Here is a 5,673-nt window from a genome sequence, read left to right on the forward strand (position 1 = left end):
AGGGTGGTGGTGGGGGATTGCCTCCATAAGCTTGGACAAACCTGTGGGGCATTTTCTCAATTAGAGATTAATGGGGGAGGGTTCAGCCCATTGTGGGTGGTGCCATCCCTGAGCTGGTGCTCCTGAGTTCTATAAGAAAGCAGGCGGAGCAAGCCATGGTGAGCAAGGCAGTAAGCGGCAGGCCTCCATGACCTCTGCATCAGTTTCTGCCTCCAGGATCCTGCCCTGACTTCCTTTGATGATGGACTGTGATGTGGAAGTATAACTCAAATAAACCCTTTTCTCCCCGACTTGCTTTTTGGTCATGCTGTTTCGTTGCAGCAATAGAAGCCCTAAGACATCCCCCAAGTCATCACCTAGTACATAGAACCCCAGAGGGTGGCAACTGTGGTCACATGTGATGTCAGGACACAGAGCCATACCTGGTCCATTCCACTGCAGCTGCCGGACTCCAGCCGAGCATTAGTGGGTATTCAGTTCTGATTTGCTGCACACATAAGCACACATGGCGGGAGAGATGGCTTAGCCGTTAAAAGCGCTTGCCATTGAGGTTGACATTCTAAGGCTGGTCTCTGGGACCCACATGGTGGAAGGAGACTCCCACAGGCTGTCCTCTGACCCCCACAAGAGTGCCATGGTGCACACACGAGCACACACACACACACACACACACACACACACGCACGCACCAAATAAAGAAATACGAAAATAAAAATTTCAAAATAAATGCACAGTCAAAGAGGCTCGAGGTGGTTAGAGAAAGTGCGTTTTTTCATTTTTTTTTTAATTCTATTTAATTTCTGAGTCTAGAGATTGTGGTCTTGCTTGTCATTAGCAGAGGAGCCCTGGGTCCCTCGTGAACCCCAAGGAGCTGAGAAATCATCCCCAGGCTCTCTTCAGTGCAGCCTCCTCTTCTTTTGTTATAGGTAAGCCAGATGTGGGTGTACAGAAATAAGGTTAGAGACAAATGAGAATAGGTTTAGGCCAAAGTTCTTCCTCATCTGGGTGCCTATCTGAGACCAACAGCTTCGAACAAACTGTCTTGGGGGATTTGAACCTGTCTCCTGCTGTTCTGACCCCTGCTGCTCTGCCCTCATCCCTGATGCTCTGACCCCTGCCCCTGGTGCTCTGACCCCCACCCCTGGTGCTCTGACCCCCCTGGTGCTCTGACCCCTGCCCCTGTTTCTCTGACCTCTATCCCTGCTGCTCTGACATCTCCTTCTCTCTCTCTCTCTCTCTCTCTCTCTCTCTCTCTCTCTCTCTCTCTCACACACACACACACACACACACACACACACACACACACACACGAACGCGTGCACAGCCCACCTACTGCTGTTCCAGCCTGCATGTTCTCAAGCAAAGAGTCATCTGGGTCCCTCATGCAGATCATGAACCTGCACCAGTCAGGCAGTTTGTCTCCCTCCTCCTTTCCCTTCTGCCCCCTGGCTCTACCACACCTGTTTGCACCCCCATTCCTTCCCTCCCACGGGAGGGGGCAAGTGGCTTGGAGGGGCTGCTGAAGGAAAGCACAGTACAATAGTATATGCTGTGTCCTATATGCTAGGTTGTTTTAGTCTACGTGTGTGTGCCTGTGTATGTGTTTGTGCGTGTGTGCGTGTGAGTGTCTGTGTGTGAGTGTGTGTGAGTGTGTGTGTGAGTGTGTGTGTGAGTGTGTATGTGAGTGTGTGTGTGTGCCTGTGTATGTTTGTGCATGTGTGCGTGTGAGTGTGTGTGTATGTGTGTGTGCGTGTGAGTGTGTGTGAGTGTGAGTGTGTGTGTGAGTGTGTGAGTGCGTGTGAGTGTGTGTGTGAGTGTGAGTGTGTGTGAGTGTGTATGAGTGTTTGAGTGTGTGTGAGTGTGTGTGTGAGTGTTTGTGCCTGTGAGTGTGTGTGTGAGTGTTTGTGCCTGTGTGTGTATATGTGAGTGCGTGTGAGTGTGTGTGTGTGCGTGTGAGTGTGTGTGAGTGTGTGTGAGTGTGTGTGTGCGTGTGAGTGTGAGTGTGTGTGTGTGTGTGTGTGTGACGCAGCTGTGGACATTAGAGGAGGATAGCCCATGTTCTATCGTGTTCCATCTCATTTATTTGAGACAAGGTCTTTCACTGAGGCTGGAGCTAGACTGGTAGCCAACAAGCTGCAACAATCCTCCTGTCTCAGCCCTCCACGGTGCTCCTGTGCAGCAATGCCTAGTTTTTTACATAGGTGTGGGATCTGAACTCAGGTCTTCGTTCTTACACAGCAAACTCCTACCCACTGAGCCTCCACACCAGAGCTGTTGTTGGTTTTCAGTAGTGAGGAATGGAAGCCAGGGTCTCGAGCAGGCAAGGCAGTTCTATTATTTCCCTCCCACCCGTTACCTCCCCACATTTCCTCACCATATTCTCTCTTTGAGACAACTCTGGACTTCTCTTGGAGCAAGCCAAGACCAAAAATAAGTTGTTTATCTCAATCAGGAGAGAAGGGAGTCCCGGGAAACCATTCACCCTGGCTTTGAAGAGCCAGTGAAGGAAGGGTGGCCTTCAACTCGATTTCCACCCTTCCTTTGGCTCTGATGTTTATTTAATTAATAATCTACTCAATCTGTTTCTTTACTTATATATTTATTGCAGTACTGGGGACAGAACCCCAGGCCTTGCACACTCCGGTCGAGCACTCCACAGCTGATCAACGCCCCAGTCCTGGCTTAGACTTCGGTCTGCTTTGAACTAGATGCATCTATTTCAAGGCTTTTCACCAGGGACAAAGAGGAACTCACCTGAGAGAAACCTTTTTAAAAAGCCAAGTCAGTCCTCAAGGTACCGACAAGGCTCCCTCAGGAGCTAAAGGTGCAGGTCTGAGCTCGGAGCCCCCCAGGGGGGCAGGTTTGGCTCAGGCCCTGCCAATAGGGCCTTTGTTCTCCTGCCCAGCCCCCGCCCCCTGAGTTCTGCTCAGGCTGGTGTTCCTGCTAGGTTTTGGCACCAGGCCCCATGGGAGATCTTAAGATCTGCCTTCCCTTTGGCTGTGATGTGCAGTGGAGTGATTTGGCTAAAAAACAACTTTGCCTCCAAATTTAAAAACAAAACCCAGTATTTATTCCTCCACGTTTTTCTACAAATGACTAAGGGAGCTAGAGACTTTTTCCCTCTTTTTTGCCTTTTGGGAAAAGCATGGCGTCCCTGAAAGACAAGGGGGTCCCCCACTCCTTGGATCTGACCTGTGTCTGCATTTGATCCCAAATTAAGTTTCCCAGGAAACTCTTAGATACTGTGAGTCCTCTTCACTTCTCTGCTCTTCTGCAGAGGCTGAACCAGGAACAATAATCAGAATACAAGCTCTGAATGGGGACTGCCTAATGCAGTTCTCAACCTATGGGTTGTGACTCCTCTGGGGAGCCAAATGACCCTTTCACAGGGGTTGCCTAAGACCATAAAAAAAAAATCACAGTTACGTTATGATTCATAACAGTATCAAAACTACAGTTATGAAGTAGCAACAAAAACCATTTTATGGTTGGTGTTCATTACAACACGAGGGTCTGTATGCATTAAAGGATCACAGCATTAGGAAGGTTGAGAACCATTGGCCTACTGGGACATTGAAACATGGTTCCATGGCCACAGCGATCCCTGAAAGCCACCAAGGTCTGAGTTCAAGTCCTGCTCCTTGGTCACAGATGTCATTTGGTACTTCTCTGATCAAACACAGGTGCTGGGCAGAGAAACATCTTGGGGCGGGGGATGGGATGGCATTCCAAGGTGGCAAAAGACTCACTCCGTCACTGCAGGTAAGAAAGAACTCTGCTATAGGTCTATGTCACTCCCAACAGGTAGGGACTTGAACCTGCCTCACCAGATAAGCCGATGGCCACACAAGTACACTTGCCTGTTTGCTTAACCCCTACCGTTGCTTCTGTGAGGACTCAGTGAGCAGCCGTGTGTGCCAACATGCCAGCATGGACTGTCACTCAGGGCCCGCTCTGCTGGCACAGTCTCCCTCCCTGGAGCCCCATTAGCTGAGGCATTTCCCAACCCAGGCAGAGATCAGAAGCATCTTGCTTGTGGAGAATGCAGCCTTCTGGCTCCACACTGAAGTCAAAGGTTCTGGAAATTTTTCATTTGAAACAGGGCTGCGGCTTTCCCACCCTAGAGTCTGTCCTGAGGGATTCTAAAGAATGAAGCCTTTAACACTGCAGGTGTGGGTGTGGGGGGCGGTTCCAGGGTCGATCGCCCACCGTCCCACATTCCCAGGTCCTGCTGGGAGCAAGGAAAGGCACAGTCCTTGACACATAGGAAAACCAGACAATCTGGGGCTTTTATTTACACCACAAGGCAAGATAGGGATACAGGAAAAAAAAATGTTGGACGTCAGTAATGGGAAAGCTAAGCTCTTAAATTCAGTTGCAGAAGGGTGTGGGCCCTGCTGCCAAACAAGGAAACACAGGAAAGCAACAAAGGGTGGCCTACAACACGAACCACCAGTCCCACACACGGGATGAGATCACACAGTCTGCTCCAGGAGTTGAAGTTCACCTTCTGTCGAGCCTGGCGAGTCCCAGGACTAACTTTTGACTTTGGCCGTTTCTGAGTTAATTCTTAGCCAGACTTGGAGAGGCACAGGGCCAGACTGTGCTGATTTTCCAATTTGGGAGGTGGGGAGGAAGACTCCCAGGGGAAGGAAGCACCTCTGATTGTTCATCCCGTCCCTGGGTCACACTTCTCCCTACCTAGCAGGATGTCATAGACTCCCTGGGACTCTCGGCTATTGGGAGGTGGCAGGGGAGGCATCTTGCAAGCTTCCCATTCCTGATTCTTTCCAGTCAGCTGCAAGTGGCTTTTTCTCCTATTCATCTTTTTATTTTCCATCCTAGGACTACCAGGCAAGCATCATCCCGTCACATGACCCTGCACATAACCTGCTTGTACTACTAGGGATAAAGCAAGACCATTTATGTCCCGGTTCCAGGGACAAGGCAATTCAACAGGAGCCTCCAGAGGGGAGGCTGAGTCTAAGTGGGCAACTGCCACTGTCTCCTCTACCTGCTCCTCTTCTGTCTTTCGACCCTCCCCATCCACCAGTGTCTGATGGTTGGGCCCAGTGGATGAGGGACAAGCATCTTGGCTTTCTTCGTGTCTCCTTAGGCTAACAAGCTGATCCTGCAGAGAGGTCCCAAGATCTGCTCTGGAGCTTGAATACTCTAGAAGCAAAGTTGAAATCCTGGCCTGCTGTGGGGTTGCCCAAGGGTCATGGTGAAAGGGACCTTTATGAACAACTTTAAAAACAGTTGTGAGCCCCAGCAGTGCAGTGTCTCAGACATCCTACCCTTTAGAGGGGTTCTTCTCTCGTTCTCACATCACCCAATGCTAGTCTAGGAGCCACCCTCGGCGGGTGTCAAGCCTGGGACTCATGCCTACATTAAAACTTTTGAATCCAAGTAAGATGCTGGCCTAAGAAGTGTTAACCACCATGGTGCCTCTGGTCCCCTAGCTTCCCCTAGTCCTACATACAAGCAGCCCAGCCCTCCCAAGGAAATCTCCATCACAAGCATGCCTCCTTGGCTCCACAACTTCCACTGCCTCTCCAGTGTCATCCTTGGCTTTTCTTCTTTCTTCATGCCCATCTCTCACTTACTGGTTGCTCCTCTAAATATACTTGTAAATTCTCTCTCCTTTCCTTCTCTCTCTCCCCTTTACCTCCT

The sequence above is a fragment of the Microtus ochrogaster genome, chromosome 6 (assembly GCF_000317375.1).
Source record: "Microtus ochrogaster isolate Prairie Vole_2 chromosome 6, MicOch1.0, whole genome shotgun sequence".
Taxonomy (NCBI): domain Eukaryota; kingdom Metazoa; phylum Chordata; class Mammalia; order Rodentia; family Cricetidae; genus Microtus; species Microtus ochrogaster.